Source organism: Schistocerca nitens, chromosome 7 (assembly GCF_023898315.1).
Source record: "Schistocerca nitens isolate TAMUIC-IGC-003100 chromosome 7, iqSchNite1.1, whole genome shotgun sequence".
Classification (NCBI taxonomy): domain Eukaryota; kingdom Metazoa; phylum Arthropoda; class Insecta; order Orthoptera; family Acrididae; genus Schistocerca; species Schistocerca nitens.
Genome location: NC_064620.1, coordinates 410,394,928 through 410,417,481, shown reverse-complemented (window position 1 = coordinate 410,417,481; position 22,554 = coordinate 410,394,928). Strand labels below are relative to the sequence as shown.

Below are 22,554 nucleotides of genomic sequence, written 5' to 3'. Positions count from 1 at the left end.
GGTTCGTTCGTTGAGCACTTCCAAGAAAATGATCTACTGTTTTGTTTGTTTCCACTGGACATGCAGCGACCATTGCTTTAGAAGATCGAAGAACAGTTTATGCTGAATAGTACACAACGATTTGTTTGCCACAAGACACCGATGAAATAAAAAACGTCGAATCATTCTTAATCTGACAATGATGTTCACTGGCACATCAAACAACTGATCATTTGGACGAGAGAAACATCGAATTAAAGTCTCATTGCCATATTCACGTGGTATAACGCTTAACATTTTCTTGTTCCTTTGTACCAAACAAAATTTCGCACACAGCGATTTTAATCAACTGAGGAATCGGTTAATTACTTCCAAAACCTCGTTTTTCAGACAACATCACGTGTGAAAAAAAAGCCTGCATAATTGATTCGAGCTGCGCGGGATTAGCCGGGCGGTCTTAGGCGCTGCAGTCATGGACTGTGCGGCTGGTCCCGGCGGAGGTTCGAGTCCTCCCTCGGGCATGGGTGTGCGTGTTTGTCCTTATGATAATTTAGGTTAAGTAGTGTGTAAGCTTAGGGACTGATGACCTTAGCAGTTAAGTCCCATAAGATTTCACATACATTTGACCATCCAAAACGATTCACCACACACGTAGTCTGCTGGGAGTTTTGCATGATATTGCTGGTCGGCGATGATACCATGCTGTGATCCCGAGGAAAACATAACTCACATCCATTAGATGGATACACTGATCAACCAGAACATTATGATCACATACCTGCTATCGTTATAAACCCGTCCAGGCGATAGCAGCGTCATCTAGCGAGGAATGACTGCTAGTCAGACACATATTCGGTGCACATGGTATCAGAGAGCGACATATTTGTTTGTAGAATGGGGAAGACGCGCGATCTATCTGAGTTTGGGATGGCCTGGAGGATCGGCATGGCTTGTCGGTTGTTCGAGGAGTGCTTTGGTGAATGTCTTCAACACGTGGCGATACCAAAGTGAAACCACCTTCAGACGTCGTGGGCGCGGCCACCACTCATTCAGATGTCGGACGTCGTAGGCTGAGCAGACTGGTAAAACAGGACAGAGGGCGAACTGTGGCGAAGCTAGCATCAGACTTTAATGATGGGCAGAGTAAAAGTGTTTCTGAACACACAGTGCACATAACACTCGTAACAATGTGCCTCCGCAGTCGACGACCCATGCATGTGCCAATGTTAACATCACGACATCGGCATCTACGACTGAAATGGGCACGTGACCATCGGAATTGGACTCTGGCGCAGTGACAGAGCGTTGCATGGTATGGTGAATCCCGATCCCTGCTTCACCATGCAGATGGGAGGGCGCGAATCCGTCGTCTTCCAGGAGAACAGCTCCGTAACACATGCACTGTGGGACGGAGAAAACTGGCAGCGGCTCCACTCATGTGGGCATCCGGGGGTCCAATGGAGCTTCTGCAAGGCTCCACGACGACCAAAGAGTATCGTACAGTGCTTACAGGCCATATACACTCCTCCATGGCGGTCACGTTTCTCGACGACAGTGGCATTTTTCAACAAGATAATGTGCCGAGTCATAAGACCAGGAGACGAGGAACACAGTGGAGAGTCTCAATTGGTGTGCTGTCCCCCCTCCCCCACTCCCCCACCCCCAGATCGTCAGATCTGAATACGAACGAACGCATCTGGGCTATGATTAAACATAGCGTCACAGATCGTCGCCCCCCCCCCCCCCCCTCCCCGTAATTTACGGGAATTAGGTGAGTTGTGTTCTGCAGATGTGGTGCCAGCTCCCTCCAGCGACCTACCGAGTCCTCATTGCCTTCAAGCCATAATGTGTCGCCTCTGTTATACGTTCCAAAGTTGGACGCACCAGCTGTTAGGAAGGTGGTCATAGTTTTCTGGCTGATCAGTGTATGAACACGGTGCATCTGAGGATAGGGCAGGTAGCGCCCAAATCGATAATGCCACGTAAAGATCATTCTTGCACCAGAGGTTAATTTACTAAAGCCTAGTTTACACGACGACACTAGGCTGCAGGCAACTGCGCTACCGGCGCAACTCATTGGCGAAACTAAACAATTTCGGCGTGTTCCAACTTGGGCGACACTAGTTGCATGGGTTTTGAGGTTATGTGTGTTCATAGAGTGTAGACAAACTGAAATATGAAGTGGGGAACGGAGAATAATGTTCGATTTTTGGATGTCTATGCTTTGCATAGGTGGTTGTAGGATTTCAGTGATGCTGATTACAAAAATAAGCAACATATTGCTGCTCCTGAGACCGTCACGTGCGATCAGAACATAGATAGTTTGACAATATTTGAGCTGTATGGCAAAATTTATTGAATTAGGAGCACATATACAACTGAATTAAGAAAAATACAAGCAAATGTAATTCTAGCTGTAGAAATGCTCTTGTTCCAAGACTAAAGTCCCATCGTTTGAACTGGCCGACTCTTTTGTTTAAGGAGTATTGTTGACAGGAGGGAGGACTACACAAATCAAGAAGCCATGTTCTTTATTCAATATTCATCTATTTATAACGTCGCAGCAGTGCTCCCCATTCACAAATGTTTGAATTTTGAAATATTTCCACTATACAGATCTATCTTCAAGAGAGTAGTTTGCAAACCGTTCTCTTCTTAATGCAGCCTGCTTCGAATAATTACTACTGTTAATGTTAATAATTTATACTGTTAATAATTATTGGTGTTAATGAAAAAGCGTCATCACCAACTAAAACCGCATCTTATAGCATGCCGAATGTTCTCGATTGTAATGCATGCAATGTGATATGTAATTTCAGTTCTGCCGACAGTTCTTCATGCATTACAATATCTTTATTCCTTATCGCATAATTAACTCTATTTAGAAGAAACGTTAACAGTTCTGGTGACAATCTAAGATAATTAAAAGAACTTCTTGGGTCTTCCATTACAAATTATATCAGCACAGATGCTGAGCAACCGAGCTGACGTCTTTTCTTCATCCAGTCACGAATCGAAACACGTTTCTTATTTTTTTCTTATGCAGCGATTCCACGCAACAATCTTTAACTCCATCACAACTCGTGCGACGTGCAGCTGCCAAAACTTTCATTTCAGACACGACTCATGAACCGACAAAACGACGAAACTGAAGTATATACTGGTTTCGCCGTGTCTACAATCAAATATGAAACCATTTGCGTGCTACTCATTCCACGCAACGAGTGGCGCAACCCAATGTCGTCGTGTAAACAAGGCTTAAGGCAGTTCGAAAATCGCGGAGTCACATCTAGATGTCAGCGCTAGCCCAACGACGTTGCGCTTAAGAGTGGGTGCCTCAGTGCTTTGGGTGAGACATCTGTGATGCAGACATCTCTCTATGGTTATCAAGCAGCAATTAGCAGAGATGAAAAAAATCGATAGTGAAGCAGTGATTACACAAAGAAAAGTGTAAAAGCATAGAAAATTCGCACTGATTTTCATAACCCACTGGGGAACTATGCTCCTTCATATTTAACTGTTGCGAAGTCGAGAAACGAGTTTAAATTTGGTGGGGACAACTTATGTGACGATCAGCGTAGTTGTTGGCCAAAATGTGGCAGTACCTCATAAATTATTGCGAAAGCGCATAAAATGGTATGGAGGATCGTCGACTGAAAGTGTGAGAAAATTGCTGAAGCTGTAGGGATGTCATCTGAGCGTGCATATCAAATATCAGCAGTAGAGTTGGATATGGTAAAATTACGAAATACGCGAACTAAGATACGTATTGTTGCTACACCCACGTTATTCGCCTCATTTGGCTCCATAAAACTTCCATCTCGCCCTCAAACAGAAAATTTTCGTTGGCGGACGGAGATTTACTTAAAAAGAAGAACTGACTGCCGAAACTGAAGGGTAATTTGCAGGGTTGAAGGAATCTACTTTTTGAGATGGGATCAATGCACGGGGACATCGGTGGACCAAATATATTTGTGTACTGGAATATAGGGAGACTACACTGAAAAATAAAAATCGTTTCACTGACGTACAGAGAAATATTCAAACTATCCTCACATTTACAATTTCAATAGATTACAGGCGTTGACTGCTAGCTCTGCAGGAGAGGGGAACGGGTTTTGCTTCGTCGCACAGTTCTGCTTTCCTTGGGAAGTCAAAGTTCTCGTTTGTTTAACCTCACGGCCGTCTCCCGCTTTATACTGTCCATATTGCATATATTATTGTTGCTGTTATTTACTAGGCAGTGCTGTTATGTTATTTTGGATATATGTAAATCTTATTTCAACTCTTCTCTAAAATCTATTATCACTTCTGTTATTACTATTTTCATGTAAATTAGGTATAACACTGGTCAACACTCATTTTCTTGCCAAGGATATTTGAGTGGCTTTAGGATGGGTTAGTGGTGCTGAGGACGAATATAGCAACCATTTATGCAGTTTGGCTCTAGTTTTTGAGATAATGCATGATTTATTCAAAAAATTAGAAAAAATTAGAAAAAATTGCTAATACTGAATTCGAGCGCTACAAACTACAATGAAAAAAGAAAATGATCTTTATAAATAGCTTCTATGAAAACCTGATAGGCATTTGTCCACGTATAAAACATAATTGAAAAGTTTCTCTATAAGTATATCATTTTCCGTCCATGACGAACCGCTTCCTGCACGCTTTCCTTTTATAGGTCTCTTCAGAACAGTCACGTTGCAGATTCCAGCAATAATCTGCCATCATATGCCTGTCCCATCTTCCTTTATATCTTTCCTCTATTCCTTTCATATCTTGATGGAACCGCTCTCCTTGTTCCTCACTGAAATCACCTAGATTACGAGGAAATCGATCCAAGTGGCTGTGAAGGAAGTGCAATTTTATGCTCATGTTAGCTCCTAAGTTTTGAAAGTTAGTGAGCATGTTTTTGACCAGTTCCTCGTAATTGGGAGCTTTATGATTGCCCAAAAAACATTTTACAACAGCGACAAAACTGTTCCAGGCCGATGCTTCAGTGACAGTCATGACACTTGTAAAATTGGTATCGTTGATGAGCCTGCGAATTTGAGGACCATCAAATATTCCTGCCTTAAGTTTTTCACTACTGAGTCCAGGGAACGCATTGCAGATATATGTGAAGCAATTACCATTTCTGTCTAAAGCTTTGGTGAATTGCTTCATTAGTCCTAACTTAATATGTAATGGTGGAAGAACAATCTTGTCCCTACTAACCAGAGGTTCATTAATGATGTTTGCTTCACCAACAGCCATATGTTCCCTTGGAGGCCATGTTTTCTGCTTCCAATGTTCGTGCTTTGCCCTACTATCCCACATGCAGATAAAACATGGGTGCTTTGTGTATCCACTTTGTTGTCCAAGCAAGAAGTTCACCATTTTCAAATCAACACAAATCAACCACTGGTGCTGCATATACTGAATTTTCTGCAGAACCATCTTGATGTTAGCATATGCTTCACAAAGTTTTGTTGAGTGGGCAATTGGAATAGATGCGTAACGATTGCCATTGTGTAGGAGAACACATTTTAAATTCTAGTGGAACTGTCTATGAAGAGACGCCAGTCCTCTGGTCTATATTCCGGCAGCCCCAATTCAAGTAAAAGTCCAGGTATATTGCTGCAATACACTATAACCTCTTCTTGGTTGAAGTATGGAAGAAGGTTTTCTTCTCTCGTCCGGTAAGCTGTTATTTTAACACTTGGATGAAGACAGTTCTTTTCCTTAAGCCTGGATGCTAAGAGTTCTGATGCTTGCTTTGAAAGATTGAGTTCTCGTATCAAGTCACTGAGCTCCTTCTGGTCGAACTGCTGGGGTTGTGTCTCACGTCCTTCGTATTCCGAACCACTACTTGTACATTCCTCGCCGTGCACATCGTCATCTGATGATGTTAGCGTGGGTAATGTTGTGAAGGTTGGTACAGGAACATCGTTGCTGTGCACCACCGGTCTTCTTGCTGACTCCAAATCGGGATATTCCCACTTTCGTTTTTTGAACCTATTAAAACCTTTCACATTAACAATGCAAAAATAGCAATCATCTGTATGGTTCTTCTGCTCTCGCCATACCATAGGCACTCCGAAGTTTAAGCTTTTCCTTTTTCGTTTTGTCCACTGCCGTAAGCACTCCACACAGCATTTACAAACTTTATGGGGTGCCCACGCCTTGTCTTGATCTCCAAGTTTAATTCCGAAATATGCCAGATACGATTCCTTCACAAAAGGAGTGATATTCTTCCTGTTCTTTTGAAGAACGTATTCACCACAAATGTAGCAGAACTCATCTGGATGGTTCACGCAAAGACGGCGTGAAGAACTCATGTTTTCCTAAAACAAAATTGCACAAATACTACATATTATGCAGAACTTTCTTGTATTTGCATGTCAATCACATCCAACAAACATCATTAATTGTTTTGTGTGAAATGAATACTCACCTCTTATTTGCTACGTCACGATGAAAAGGTTCTATCTCCTTGAAGCTGCACTGCACATGTGTGTGACTTTCGACCATCGCCATTTTTCTTGTTTACACCGAACGCTACCTATCGGCTGTTGTGGGGATTACCTCGGCCAACAAATGAATGTCGAGTACCGCCGAATTCAAATCTGCACAACCCTCAATATCTTCAACACACGCACCGCACAACAGGACTGAACACATGCTGACAGTGTGATGTTTGCATGATGTAATCCTCAACCACACGGATGCACTCCCTGAGCACAATTGTTTAATAAAGATAGTACAATATCACTAATTAAAAAACAGGTAGCAAATACATTACACCATATATGGACCCTGCAGTCGATATTATCCACATGAAACTCTCATTTCCACAAATAACCTATATCTCAAAAACCAGAGCCAATTTGGAAAAAGTACAAATATACTCGGAATGAGTATCATAACAATATCCCATTTTCGTTCAAACTTCCCTGGCAACGAAAAAAAAAATTTATTTTGTAGAGCTGTGTAATTATTTAAGTAACTGTAATGTAAGACTCTGGTTAGGACCTAATGCCACTTTCACATTATTTCTCCATCCTTAATAACCTCGCTGACGACGACATGATAAGCCTCAACTTTTTTATTGAAACATTCCATGCAGTAAACAGTTTTAATCCGAAGAACAGAAAGAGAAAGACTATCGAATTCAGTTCACTGTACACATACATTTTTGCCCTAGCCTGTGGAAGACCCTAGAACGTGACGATTATCAGTGGATAGGTTCACCAAAATACTGGAATCTTCACAATGAATATCTCGATGCTTTGGTGCACACAAAAGCTTCTTAGAGGAAACTTGCGACGCAGTGGCAAAGATGAAAGAATTCTTTTTTTAAAAAATAATGTGTTCGTGGATTATGACACATGTTCTCCGATGAAAACGTGCATATACACTAACATCTACACTCTTCAAACAACAGTGTATGTCACAAGGCAATCCCCCTGCGCCCACTGTAGTTAGTATGATGTTGAGTTCGCGGTACGTACGGGCTGAAGAACATTCCTAGACCCTTTAATTAACACTGGTTCTTGAAGGCCTGTAACTAGGCTTTCACAAGATAGTTAGCGTCAATCTTAAATGTCTGCCAAGTCAGCTATTTCAACGTGATGTTCTCCCGTGAGTCAAAGAATGTTATAGACATTCGTGGTGCTGTTCTTCGTTTATGTTTTATATATAGGGTGTAACAAAAACGTATGGCACAAGTTGCAGGACACATTCCTCACACGTAGTCGAAGAAATTATGCTAGATGAACATTGGTCTGGAAACGCTTTGTTCCCATGTTACAACTCATTTGCTCCAACTCATTAATCATGGGGAACAAACACAAACAGAACGTACCAGTATACCACATTCAACTACTTCTCACAGGAGATGTTCAATATGCCCTCCGTAGGCAATGATTCATGCATTAACCCGCCGTCGTAGCGAATCTCGAATGCGCTGACGTAACCCTGGAGTAATGCGTATGGTCTCGCAACATTACATAACTTGGGCAGGGAGACTCTGTATATCTTTTTCTGGGGTTTCATACACAAGTGCTTTCAAATGCCCCCACAAATAAAAGTCCAGCAGGTTTAAATCTCGAGAGCGTGGAGGCCTGGCAATTTGTCCACCTCTACCTATCCATCTGTCACCGAATCTGAAACAATCAATGACGACATCGCATGTCAACAGGGACGTGTAAAACAAGACATTAAAAACTAAAAATTCCTCCCGAACAGGCCATGAAGGCCCAACGGTACCGACCGGCCACTGTGTCATCAGCTCATAGGCGTCACTGGATTCGGATATGGAGGGGCATGTGGTCAGCACACCACTCTCCCGGCCGTATGTCAGTTTCCGAGACCGGAGCCGCTACTTCTCAATCAAGTAGCTCCTCAGTTTGCCTCACAAGGGCTGAGTGCACCCCGCTTGCCAACAGCGCTCGGCAGACCGGATGATCACCCATCCAAGTGCTAGCCCAGACCGACAGCGCTTAACTTCGGTGATCTGACGGGAACCGATGTTACCACTGAGGCAAGGCCGTTGGCAAAACAAAACATTGAAGGTGCACAAAATAACCACACGTCACCAACAATGCCCCATGATTCTAACGTTCTGTTCTTGTGTGTTTTCCATGAGTAGAGTTGGAGAAATGAGTTGTAACATGGAAACAAGGCGTTTCCAGACTCATGTCCACCTAACATAATTTCTTCGTCTGTGTGTGAGGAGCGTATCGTGCAATTTGTGCCGTACATTTTTGTTACACCCTTTATGTATTGTAAGAGATGGTAAACATCCACCACGGTCTGACAGCCTTGTTAAGAAGCTGTTATAAAAGCAAAGAGGGCTTAGGTCTAAATTCAATCGTAGCCTAAGCTTCACAGAAAAAAGCCAAAATTAGCGTAAGGAGGTCTATGCATGATGTGTTCAGCGGACACGAAAGTAAAGCTCCATCCACCAAACTGACAGAAAATCCTAAGACGTTCCCATCATATGTTAGTAAACGGGTCGAAACTGTGACCTTAAGGCATTGAAAGAGAGAATGACACAGAAAAGGCCGACATACTAAACTTATTTTTCCAAAACTGTTTCACTGAGGAAGATCGCACTGTATTTCCTCCTTTAAATCGTCGCACGAACGACAAAATGACAGATATCGAAATAAATGACCAAGAGACATAAAAACAACCGAAATCGCTCAACAAAGGCACACAAGTTCGTTTTCACAGATAATAAGCCAGAGAATTTGCCCCTCTTCTAGCAGCAGTGTACTGTACGTCTCTAGAGATTCGAAGTGTTTCTGATTGGGAAAGAGCACAGGTCTTTCCTGTTTTCAAGAAGATTCGTCGAACACACACGAAACTTCAGACTTATATCTCTGACATCGATCTGTTGTATCTGTTGTAGAATTTTGGAACACATTTTGTGCTCGCACATCATGACATTCCTAGAAAACAACGTCTTCCTCTGTTCGTCCAGTAGACCCAGAAAGCAGTAGATACTGGGCTCCCTGGTAAATGTGTTCCTTGACTTCCGGAAGGCCTTCCATACAGTTCCACATTGCCGTCTAATGAACAAAAAGCGAGCATATGGAATATCGGACCAACTGTGTGGTTTGACTGAATAGTTAATAGTTTCTAGCAAACTGGTAAAATGTCATTCTGAACAGAGAGAAATCTTCAGAAAAAAAAATGCAAGAGGCCGGAGGAGCAACCGTAGAATGAAATCTTCTTGATGAAATAACAGAACAACCAGTAAGCTGCAAATTAAAAGGTTTCTTAAAACCTCTTTACAATGGTTTCAACGATTATAAAAAGTCGTCTTCAGAAGGAAAACATGAGCAACTAGTGCTCTACCTGCACATTGGTAAGGAAACACCATAACAATAACCATGTTGTGCATATTTTGATTTAATATGGAGGTGAAATATACATCTAACGACGTCTTTAGGTTACATTTTAACGTACCTCTGTCACAACATATAATCCAGTTGTCCATATTTCTCCTCCTCCGCAGAAGGTTTCATAAACGTTGAAACCATGGTAAAGGGGTTTTAATAAACTTTCCAATTTGCAAGTTCAAAATGGCTCTGAGCACTATGGGACTTAACATCGGAAGTCATCAGTCCCCTAGAACTTAGAACTACTTAAACCTAACTAACCTAAGGACATCACACACATCCATGTCCGAGGCAGGATTCGAACCTGCGACCGTAGCGGTGACGCGGTTCCAAACTGAAACGCCCAGAACCGCACGGCCACACCGGCCGGCCAATTTGCAAGTGATTGGCTGGTTTACTATTTCTGCAAGAAGATGTTGTACGACCTTTACTTTTCGCTATATATTGACGGAAATAAATCGCAAACTAAGAAGGAGCTGAGCGGCATAATCCAAAGTTACTAGGCGTGTTTCTAAATCTGAAAGATTATGTCTTATTCAAATTTCGTGCCGGTCGCATAAAAGTGACGCTGGTAACGCCACTATGAGAATACAAATCAGGTTTGCTTTAAATACACACTGTATATTTCGTGAACGTTAGTTACCTATGAGAGTTGACTTGGTGGGTAGATGTTAGTAAAGAATGCCTTTAAGGTGACAAAGACGGCATTATCAACACATCACTGAGTTTGAACGAGGTCGTGTAATAGGGCTACGAGAAACTAGATATTCCTCCTACGATATTGCAGAAAGACTTGGCAGGTATGTCGCCACTGTACATGATTGCTGGCAGCTGTGGTCACGAGAATGTAAGGTCACAAGAACGCCGGATTCCGGACGGGCACGTGGCGGCACCGACAGGGAAGGACATCGTGTTCAGCATATGGCCCTAGCTTGCCGTACTGCATCTGAAGCAGCAATCTGAGCAGCAGGTGGCTATGTGACACAACCAACTGTTAGAGATCGATTACTTCAAGGACAACTCCGAGCCAGACACCTTGTAGCGTGCATTCCACTGACCCCAAACCGCCGCCATTTGCAACTACAGTGGTGCCAACCGAGAGCTCTTTGGAGGGCAAGGTGGAGGTGTGTTGTGTTTTCTGATGAGAGCTGATCCTGTATTGGTGCCAGTGACGGGTGTGTGTTGGTTAGAAGGAGGCCAGTTGAGGACCTGCAACCAACCTGTCGGGGTGCTAGACACACTGGACCTACAGTTGGAGTTATGGTCTGGGTGTGCGATTTCGAATGACAGCAGGAGTTCTCTCGTGGTATCCCACGCACCCTGACTGCAATTTGTATGTCAGGCTGGTGACTCGACCTGTTTTGCTGCCATTCCTGAAGGATATTTTTCCCATAGGACAACGCTCGCTCATATACTGCTCTTGTAATCCAATATGGTCTACAGAGTGTCGACTTGTTGACCTGACCTGCTCGATCGCCAGATCTGCCTCCAATTGAGAACAAACGTGACATCATCGGATGACAACTCCAGCTTTAAGCGTCCCTGTATTGATGGACCAAGTGCAACAGGCGTGGGACTCCATACCGCAAACTGACATTCAACACTTGTACAACACAATGCTTGCACGTTTATATGCTTACATTCACCATTCTGGCGGTTATACCGGCTGTTAATGTACTAGCATTTCGTATTTGCAATGGCTTATCTCGCACTTACATTAACTTGTGATCATGCAGTGTTAATCACAGAAATATATTACCTAGACAAATGTGTTTCCGAAATTTCATTACTCTACATTAATTTTTTTGGTGTTGCCATTGCTTTCCGTCACCAATCAGGTGGCCCACGTTAGAGCAAGAACGGTTCCCTCGTCACTGCTATGCAAACGGGAAGTGCGGGTACTAGCGAACGTCCAGCGAGCTGTGCCGCCATCTACGTGCGTTTTCCTCCCGGCTCCGCTCTGATACGGTCGCTTGGCCGTCTGTTCGTAGTCAGATTCAGGCCTTACAGTCAAACAGGTAACAACTGCAGTGTACTCTAGCGAAGACTACAACGATATAATACTGATACAGGGTGTTTCAAAAATGACCGGTATATTTGAAACGGCAATAAAAACTAAACGAGCAGCGATAGAAATACACTGTTTGTTGCAATATGCTTGGGACAACAGTACATTTTCAGGCGGACAAACTTTCGACATTACAGTAGTTACAATTTCCAACAACAGATGGCGCTGCAAGTGATGTGAAAGATATAGAAGACAACGCAGTCTGTGGGTGCGCCATTCTGTATGTCGTCTTTCTGTTGTAAGCGTGTGCTGTTCACAACGTGCAAGTGTGCTGTAGACAACATGGTTTATTCCTTAGAACAGAGGATTTTTCTGGTGTTGGAATTCCACCGCCTAGAACACAGTGTTGTTGCAACAAGACGAAGTTTTCAACGGAGGTTTAATGTAACCAAAGGACCGAAAAGCGATACAATAAAGGATCAGTTTGAAAAATTTAAACGGACTGGGAATGTGACGGATGAACGTGCTGGAAAGGTAGGGCGACCACATACGGCAACCACAGAGGGCAACGCGCAGCTAGTGCAGCAGGTGATCCAACAGCGGCCTCGGGTTTCCGTTCGCCGTGTTGCAGCTGCGGTCCAAATGACGCCAACGTCCACGTATCGTCTCATGCGCCAGAGTTTACACCTCTATCCATACAAAATTCAAACGCGGCAACCCCTCAGCGCCGCTACCATTGCTGCACGAGAGACATTCACTAACGATATAGTGCACAGGATTGATGATGGCGATATGCATGTGGGCAGCATTTGGTTTACTGACGAAGCTTATTTTTACCTGGACGGCTTCGTCAATAAACAGAACTGGCGCATATGGGGAACCGAAAAGCCCCATGTTGCAGTCCCATCGTCCCTGCATCCTCAAAAAGTACTGGTCTGGGCCGCCATGTCTTCCAAAGGAATCATTGGCCCATTTTTCAGATCCTAAACGATTACTGCATCACGCTATCTGGACATTCTTCGTGAATTTGTGGCGGTACAAACTGCCTTAGACGACACTGCGAACACCTCGTGGTTTATGCAAGATGGTGCCTGGCCACATCGCACGGCCGACGTCTTTAATTTCCTGAATGAATATTTCGATGATCGTGTGATTGCTTTGGGCTATCCGAAACATACAGGAGGCGGCGTGGATTGGCCTCCCTATTCGCCAGACATGAACCCCTGTGACTTCTTTCTGTGGGGACACTTGAAAGACCAGGTGTACCGCCAGAATCCAGAAACAATTGAACAGCTGAAGCAGTACATCTCATCTGCATGTGAAGCCATTCCGCCAGACACGTTGTCAAAGGTTTCGGGTAATTTCATTCAGAGACTACGCCATATTATTGCTACGCATGGTGGATATGTGGAAAATATGGTACTATAGAGTTTCCCAGACCGCAGCGCCATCTGTTGTTGAAAATTGTAACTACTGTAATTTCGAAAGTTTGTCTGCCTGAAAATGTACTGTTGTCCCAAGCATATTGCAACAAACGGTGTATTTCTATCGCTGCTCGTTTAGTTTTTATTGCCGTTTCAAATATACTGGTCATTTTTGAAACACCCTGTATATGGAGGGACGCACTGCACTGCAGCTGAGGCCCGAAGGCTGTATTCAGAATGTTCTCCAATGCGACCTCTACTATCTGCGCATATTATTAGACTACATAGATTCGTTTAACCCCCCCCCCCCTTTCATCCTGTTTTTTTCCCCGCCTACCCACTCTCTGCCTCCCTTCTCCCCCCCTCCTCCCCCCCCCCCCCGAGTCCTTTTGCATTCCCCTCCTCTGCCTTTCCCCATTCCCTTCAGTGTTGTGCGTCTTTCCAAAGTGTTGCGAACAGAAATCATGCTGTCGCTGGTGTGATTTTTATATCTCTTGCGAACAGAAACCAGACTGTCGCCTTGTTTTTTAATTGTCTGTCTATTATTTTACCTGTCTGCTTCCTGTGTATTTTATTCGCATCGCCAACCCTTTGTTTTGTGTTTTAAGTTCCACATTTTTCCTCCCTTTTATCATTTAAGTCACCGATTTTATCGCCTGCTTTTATTGTTTATTGTCTTCATTTTTTTAAAACAAATTCTGTAGGCTGAAGAGCGGCGTACTAAGCTGCTGCCAGCCCGTACGGGGGCAATAGAATCTCAATAAAGGAAAAAAAAGGTTCGTTTAAGAACCGAGAGAGGTTTCTAGGTACAACGTGTTGTGGAAAAAGCAATCCGCGACGCACGATGTTGCCAGGAACGTTCTTGAGTATTTTGGAGCACGGTAAGCAAAGCATAAGCGAAAATAACGTGTACGTGCAGATGCATTTAGGTTGCAGTGTTATTGTACTTATAATAATAATTATAATAATAATAATTCTATCATGGTCATTATTAATAATATTATGAAAGTCACTAGTTCTCGCCCAGTAATGTCTATTTCTCATCATAATTAGCACAAAGAAGAGCTGCAGAGGATCTGGGGATATCGAAGTCTTCGGTACAAAGGATTCTGGAAGAACGAAAATAGCATCCCTACGCTGCACCTACACCAGCAGCTGTATGGAAACGATTTCCAAAATCGGATATCGTCCTGCAGAGGTCTCGTAAATGAAATAGCCGTAAATACGGATTTCATCAGGCAGATCTTATGGGGAGAGGAATGATGTTTCGCCAATGAGGCCACTGTCAATGAACACAATCTACAATACTTGGCTCCAGCAAATGCTCACTGGTTACAGCTATATCACATGCAAGCGCTCTGGGATGTTAACGTATGGTGCCGCATTCTAGGAGACTATACCATTGGACCAGTTTATTCGGCTACTAGGCTAACTGTCCGGCTGTATTTGAATTCCTACAGAGTGAACTGAATATTGGGCGTCTGCTTCTAAGACATCCCACTTCAGTTAACTGTGAGGTATGATTTCAGCTCGATGGTGCACCACCCCATTATAGAGGGCTTTGGGAAAATCTCAGCAGTGTGCACCCAGAACGTTGGACAGGTCGTGGCGATTGCTTTCGATTACCAGCGAAATCTTTGGATTGTTTCTTACGGGGTTATAACAAAGCCAGGGTTTAAGAAACGAAATCGGAAAATCCAGACGTGTTAAAATAACTGATTCGTCATGTTTATGATTCAATATCTGCAGAAATGTTAAGACATGTCCATGCTAATACCGAGAGGCACTTACAGCATTGCATCCAAGAAGGCGGACATGTCTTTCAACATTTTTATTACGAATGATGCGATTATAAGGCTCTGTCAGTCTATAACATAGGTTTAAAGGAACACAACGTATGATATCCTTTACATTCATAGTTCTTTATTGCAATCAAAGGTATGATAGTATTCATGTAAAACCACCAATTGTGAAACACGGATTTGTGATATTCTTCTCGGGTGTGCAGCCGGATCATAAAGTCTTCTTGACACAATATTTTCGCGGTCCAATTGGCCGCCATCTTCAGGTGAGCGTGCTGGTACACGATCTTGCCGAAACGGACTTCTCAGTGTTTTTTTTTCCCTGTATTGATTTTCAATTCCCCCCGAAGCGGGCGGGCTGGCAGCAGCTTAGTACGCTGCTCTACAGCCTACAGACTTTTTTAAAAACGGAAGAAGAAAAGAAACAAGAAAAACAGGCGATAAAACGGTGACTTAAAGTGTAAAATGGCGGAAAAATGCGGAAAGTTAAAACAGAAAGCAAAGGGGTTGGCAATGTTAATAAAATACACAGGAATCAGACAAGTAACATAGAGACACACAATTAAAAAAAAAACATGGCGACAGTCTGGTTTCTGTTCGCAAGAGATAAAAGATCACACCCAGCGACAGTATGATGGGCGTTCGCAACACTTCCCAAAAGGCACAACACGGAAGACACAACAGGTCAGTTCCGGCGAGATCGTGTACCAGCACTCTCACCTGAAGATGGCGGCCAGTTGGACGGCGGAATTATTGTGTCAAGAAGACGTTATGATCCAGCTGCACACCCGAGAAGAATATTATCAATTACTACGCCGGGAAAGCCTTCGTAGTCACGAATTTGTTCATTGCGCGTTGTTAATAAACTAGCTGTCGTGTGTTGAGATGCCTTGAAACAGATAATTAGTATGCTTTTACCCTCGTGCGTATTATTTTGCTCAGGGATAATCATTCTTGTATACAGACACCTTCCCCACGCCCGGGAATCTAACCAGGCCGCCTCCTACAGCAATAAAGTTTTGTAGCGACGAGCTATACGACCAGTTCTAGCTGTAAAGTGTTTGTTTCAAGCGCTTGTCTTCCGTTTAGCCGGGTCTTCTCCCTGTTGGTGTGGAGTCCCCTTTATTGTTCTACTTGGGTGTGTTATACAGGGTTTACTAACGTCAATTGAGGACGGCGTATGTAGGCCACTTGGTATATGTGTGTACATAATGCCCCTGTAGGTAAAACTGGATATTCTAGGCTTTTCGCAGATGATAGTGCTGTATATGGAGAAGTCAAAAAGCTAGAAAATTGCAGTGAAATGCAGGAACACACGCAGTGGACCAACGCCTGGTGCAAGGAGTGGCAATTGACCCTTTGCTTAAACAAACGTAACTTATTGTGGGTACATAGATTATGCAGTTGCGGAACAGTCACTGGAAGCAGTCACTTCCACAAAACGTCTAGGAGTATGTGTAAGGGGCTATGCCCGCATCTCGTGGTCGTGCGGTAGCGTTCTCGCTTCCCACGCCCGGGTTCCCGGGTTCGATTCCCGGCGGGGTCAGGGATTTTCTCTGCCTCGTGATGGCTGGGTGTTGTGTGCTGTCCTTAGGTTAGTTAGGTTTAAGTAGTTCTAAGTTCTAGGGGACTTATGACCACAGCAGTTGAGTCCCATAGTGCTCAGAGCCATTTGAACCATTTTTGTAAGGGGCTATATGGAGTGGAAAGTGCTCTGTCCACCGACGGCGGAGCCAAAAATATCCAGGTAGCCTGACTGAACAAACTTATTTATGAAAGACTAGTAGGACGTCTTCTCCAACATGGACTGAAAAACAAACTAAGTCAGTTCTTGAAACAGAACAGTAATACATGGGGCGTTCAACAAGTAATGCACACATTTTTTTCTGAGAGTATTTCGGTTTTATTCAGGTATCCAACACACGGTATTATTCCCTACTCTTTTGGCTACAAAGTCTTATTTTTCAACATGCTCTCCGTTCAATGCGACGGCCTTACGCCACCTTGCTGCGTGAGCCTATGTCCGCGAGTTATTACTCTACTGGTCGACGTCAGAACCAACAGCTTGCTGCATCAGTAACCTCACCATCATCCACACACTGCTTGTCACGGAGTGCATCCTTCATTGTGCCAAAGGTCGGAAGTTGCGGGATCCGGGCTGTAGTGCGGATGAGGGGAACAGTCCAACGAAGTTGGTTGAGCTCCACTTGGATGCGCAGACTTGTGCGAGGCCTTGCGTTTCGTGCATTGTTGTGACGAAAAAACGCTGAAATAGTTCCTTCAGTTTCCTGAGAGTACCACAGTACACTTCAAAGATGGTGGTTGCACAATGAGGGAGGACATCAAACAGAATAGCAGCTCCAGAGTCGCAGAAGACGGCCGCCATGCCTTAACTAGCTGAGGGTGGAGCGTTTTCTTCGCAGGAGAGGTGGTATGGCGTCCTCCCATGGACTGCCGTTTTGTTTCCGATTCGATGTGACAAATCAACGTTTCGTCGCATGTGACGATATTTGGCAAAAAATCAGCCACGTAAAGTGCAAGCAATTCTGCACACATGGTAAATAAAATGTCGTGTAACTAATGCCTCCCGTCGGGGAGACGGTTCGCCGGGTGCAAGTCTTTCGATTTGACGCCGCTTTGGCGATTTGTGCGTCGATGGGGATGAAATGATGATGATTAGGACAACACAACACCCAGTCCCTGAGAGGAGAAAATCTTCGACCTAGCCGGGAATCGAACCCGGGCCCTTACGATTGTCATTCTGTCACGCTGACCACTTTTTTTAAATGTGAAATCTCATTTTGTTCGCTTTTGTTCGTTGCATCTGCTCGGGGCGGACGTCGTAAGACATCCATTTAAGTTCGTTGTTGATCGATTAACTCAGTTTTTATATTACAGATGGCAGTTAACCCTCTGACCGAACACGCTTACCTGCCGTGCCACTCTCTGACCGAACACGCTTAGCTGCCGTGCCACCCTCTGACCGAACACGCTTAGCTACCGTGCCACCCTCTGACCGAATACGCTTAGCTGCCGTGCCACCCTCTGACCGAACACGCTTAGCTGCCGTGCCACCCTCTGACTGAACTCGCTTAGCTGCCGTGCCACCCTCTGACCGAACACGCTTAGCTGCCGTGCCACCCTCTGACCGAACACGCTTAGCTACCGTGCCACCCTCTGACCGAACACGCTTAGCTACCGTGCCGGAATCCTTAATAATGAGCGTATGGCATTGGTGGCCAGGAGACCCCTCGCGGGGCGGTTCGCCGCTCCACAAGTTCTTTAACGCCACTACGGCGAGTGAATGAGGATGAAATGATGATGAAAGACACACAACACCCAGTCATCTCGAGGTAGAGAAAATCCCTGGCCCCGCCGGGAATCGAACTCGGGACCTCGTGCGCGGGAAGCGAGAACGCTACTGCAAGACCACAAGGCGCGGACAGACCACTCAGCTACCGGGGGCAGATGCCGCACGCATGGTACTTCGTTGGTCATTATCATCTTGTTAGGCGGTGAGGAACCGAATGGGCATATATTTCTGAGTATCGAAACTGGTGAACGAGTGTCTCAACACTACCAACAGAGGCGTCCAGTTGTGTTGCGAGATGTTTGACTGTGATCCATCGATCACCTCGAATGAGAGTGTCCGCACGTTCCAACAATGCAGGAGTCACAGATGTGTGCGGCCAGCTGGCACTCGGGAGATCGAACACATGTTCGACCTTGTTGCGATAATGAGACCTTGCCCAACGACTCAGGCCAGGTTTAACGTAGTCATGCTGCGAGCACCCGTGAATATCTGCGATGCTCTGGTTTTCCGCCGAAAGAAACCCAGTGACAGTTCTCTGCTTGGAACGCAACTCCATTACAGACGACGTTTCTAAGGATACGTGTAGCGCCAAAACTTTAGGGACTGACGCGGAAATATTCCACGATGTCCACCCCAAATTTCGCATTTTTTTCAATCGAAATTGGCTTAGAAGGAACGTGTGTTGCATTACATACTGAACGCTTCTCGTACTTTTGGCGGCTGTAGACCGATTAGATTGTCACTGAGTCTAATTTCGCTTTATAAAAGTCAAAGTCCCGTAGGTAGCTAATTCTTAATACACAAACTGAATGAGCAAAACATAAATCTTGTAGTGAGCAAAACTGTGTATGTCCTGCGTGTAGCTGTTTGGAAGTTAAACAGGAATAAATTTGCAAGTCCAGAAGTCTGCCACGGCGACAGAGTCCCAATCTTTTTGGGCAAGGATGCCCCAAACACTTGAAGTTCACAGGTGGCAGCTCCTGGAGTCATGATGTCACACATGAACGGAAGCGACGTCTTGTAGGCGGCTGTGTAGTGAAAATCCTGACTCATGGAATCCTTGCGGAATCAGCACCTGTCCCACGAAACTCACTGGGAGCAAACTGGTCCAAGCGCTGCCCTAAAATACCACTCTGTGATAGGCCTACTTTAGATCACTTGAGTTCGGTAAGAGAACAGATCCTTGAGGCTCGCGGCCTCCAATGGTGCCTGGGTTGTTTCCTGATATACAGTCGTAACACAGCCGCTTGTCTTTTGGAAAATTGTCCACTGTCTGTTAGGCGTCTTCGAAGCAGTGATATGATGTTGGCTGCTAACACTGTGAGCGTTAAGCCTCAGAAAAGCAGGACGGGCACATAAAATTAATCTCGAGCAATGCAGATGCCAGACAGATTCATTGGAAGAATCCTCAGCAAATGCAGTCCGCCAACAAAGGAAGTAGCTTACAAAACATTCTAACATGCTTCAAAACTGTTCTTCAGTATGAGATTCGTACGAGACAGAACTAACAGAGGAAATAGAGAAAATTCAAAGAAGAGCAGCACACTTCGTTACACGCTCATTTAGTAAGCGTCACGGAGATGCTCAGCCAATTCTACTTGCAGACACTGCAAGAGAGGTGTTCTGCATCACGGTATGGCCTACTGTTAAAGTTCCGAGAGCGTAAATTCCTTGAAGAGTCAACCAATTTATTGCTTCCTTCCACGTGTATCTCACGAAAGTACCATCAAGACAAAATTAGAGAGGTACGGAGGCTTACCAGTAATTGTTCTTCCTGGAAACCATTTGGGACTGGAACAGAAAAAGGTGGAAATGAGGCCGGTACACAAAGTACACTCCGCCACTCACCGCAAGGTGGCTTGTACAGTGTAGATGTAGATATAGACGTCCAGTACTTCATCTTGGTCCTATTTGGTACGGGTCTCACAGACTTGAGCAATATTCTACGATAGGTGCACAATTTTGCCTCTGCCAGGCACTTAAGAGTGAATTGCAGAGTATTCATGTAGAGATGTAAGCAATCTCTTTCCACACTGACGTCATCTACCCATTATCCTAACGCCTGATTTACCTGCGACTTAGCCGATGATTTTATTCGTGATGCCAAGCGAGATTTCACCAATTCCGAAATAAATCGGAAAACAATAAGCAAAAGCTTCTGCTTGAAAACAGAGTTCCTCGGTTTTGTGACGCAGTTCAGAAGTGCGGAACGAGTTCTAAAATCAAAACCGCAGAGATTTGTTTCACTACAGATTTTTCGTTTAAGTAGGCAGATAATACGCGATACACGTGGCGTCTGCGGTTAAATCTGAAACTGATGCCTGAAGGCTTCGTTCCCAGGGCCGCGGTTCTTCGGGTAACGCGCTATTATTAGATCAAGCGGATAATATACCCAAATAAAAGTAATACCTGGGGATCTTGGATGGAGGTTTAGGTGTCAAATTGGAACGATTTTTTTTGTACTGGCACGCATTATTACCTCACCGCTAGAAATATGTACACCTGCACCTACATCCATACTCTACAAAATGCTGTGAAGTGCATGGCAGAGAGTACTTACAACACACTCCTTTGTTAACAATTTAGGTGCCCTGGTACCTTGTTGTAACAGACGGACTGTACACTCGAGGGTTGTGGTTGAAGATGTACAAATCCGTTACACGTCACAGTGTTTCTCCAGAGGACCTGCTTTTTTCTAAATATGTCCCCCCAGGAGCAGATGATGACACCAGATCTTGGCCTCGTTGCGATATTTCAGCGCTGTTAGGTTAAAATTGTAGGAAAGAGAGGAACTAATCTGCAGTAGAGAGCCATCATGCTATGTTTTATTGCGGTCTGAAAATCTTGCCTCAGCACCATATTCAAACAAAATTATATCTGCAGTCTTTAATTACAGTCACACGTGTCACATGGAGGTACGTACATCAATTCATTAACGCCTAACCATACATTATAGTAATATGATCGTCCTTGGCGATACTTGGTAAGGTGTCTATGTCATTTTGATTTTGTAAGTTACTGACGTGCACGTCAGAGAGAGAGCAAGTTATGTTACCGTTAAACAATCTTTGGTCTTGTTGTGGCACAGTATTTGACTATGCGCAGTCTGATACATTTTTAGATGAAGTGTGGCAGGTGATGGACGTATTAAAATTTGATTCTGTTTAGTCAAAGGTTAGCTTACGAGTTTATGCTGGATAACACTATTTGGGTTTATAGTTTTGGCAATACGTAATCTTTTTATAGAGTTGGAGGTAAATCTGGGCTAAATTTGATACTGAAACACATACTGGGGAACTTACAACTTTATCAAAACTTGTTAGCTGCGCGGCGGCGAATAGCTTTGGGCGTCACATTAGCGTCCGATCAAGACACTTGTAATAATGCGATTTTCCATAACAGTTGACTGTTGCCACCACAATCACGTCGCTCCGATATCCTTTGTAAAAAATTACAAATGCATTAATAATTACTATATATTCATTTTCCTCATGTTTCGATGATGTAACGATGAGGAATGACAGCCATTTTTTAAATTATATCTATTTCGTCTCTAGATGCCTAGCTGTCACACCAACTACATTATTACTTAATATGTTTACTAATTAGATAACTGTTCGATATGGTGACAGTAAAGTTCTGATATATAGCTGTCTCGTTATTACTTATTATAAATTCACACTCCAAATAACACTAATGTATAAATCTTCCTTATTTTTTATCATATAAACTGCAGCGCCAAAGAAACTAGTATAGGAATGCATATTCAAATACAGAGATATGCAAACAAGCAGAATACGGCGCTGCGGTCGGCAACGCCTGTATAAGACAACAGATCGCGCGGTTATTAGATTGGTTACTGCTGCTATAATTACATGTTATAAAGATCTGAGTGTACTCGAACGTGGTGTTATAGTCGGCACACGAGCGATAGGACACGGCATCTCCGAAATAGCAATGAAGTGGGTAGTTTCCATTACGACAATTTCCCGAGGGCACCGTGAATATCAGGTATCCGGTAAAACATCAAATCTCCGACATCGCTGCGACCCGAAAAAGATCCTGCAAGAACGGGACCAACGACGACTGAAGGTAATCGTTCAACGTGACAGAAGTGCAATCCTTCCGCAAATTG

The 22,554-nt window shown here is 44.1% G+C and overlaps 1 pseudogene; it reads right to left on the bottom strand.

Annotated features, from left to right (window-relative positions):
- Window positions 1-8,402: 8,402 nt before the first annotated feature.
- Window positions 8,403-8,520, bottom strand: LOC126195999 (5S ribosomal RNA; annotated as a pseudogene).
- Between the last annotated feature and the right edge of the window lie 14,034 nt (window positions 8,521-22,554).